Raw genomic sequence first — 488 nt, forward strand, 5'->3', positions numbered from 1 at the left:
GGTGGAGAGAAACTGAGGCTAGGCTGATTGTGATTTGGAAACTTGAGAAGTGTCTGGTCCTTTCTGGCCTTGTCTGACATTACCACAAGTGACCGTCTTGTTTCTCAGCTGTCAGCAAAGGCAGTCCCTGGGGAGTCTGGGCCTCTGTTTGCCATTAACAAAACACTAACAGAAATGCCACATGTGGGGGGGGGGAGCAGGATGCCTGTACCCCAAAATGTCAGCATCATCTTCTGATTTAGAGAGAAGTTTTTGGGGGTGGTGGTCTTAGAAGGGGCCCTTCCCTAGATTTCCCCCATTCCCCATGCCCATCTGGATGCTCACCTCTTGGAGAGAGATAGAGAGACAGAGAGAGACAGAGAAAGAGACGGACAGAGACAGAGAGACAGACAGAGACAGAGACACACAGAGAGAGAGGATACAGAGAGAGGAGAGAGAGAAAGAGAGAGAGAGAGAGAGAGAGAGAGAGAGAGAGAGAGAGAGAGAGA

At 50.2% G+C, this 488-nt stretch overlaps 1 protein-coding gene across 10 annotated transcripts in view; it reads left to right on the forward strand.

Moving 5' to 3' along the window:
* Nucleotides 1-488, forward strand: part of EBF3 (EBF transcription factor 3) — a 154,249-nt gene that overhangs the window by 151,468 nt on the left and 2,293 nt on the right. The window lies entirely within an intron of this gene.

The sequence above is a fragment of the Petaurus breviceps genome, unplaced genomic scaffold (genome assembly GCF_028583685.1).
Source record: "Petaurus breviceps papuanus isolate PSGF00001 unplaced genomic scaffold, PetGlider_PUasm1.0 490, whole genome shotgun sequence".
Classification (NCBI taxonomy): domain Eukaryota; kingdom Metazoa; phylum Chordata; class Mammalia; order Diprotodontia; family Petauridae; genus Petaurus; species Petaurus breviceps.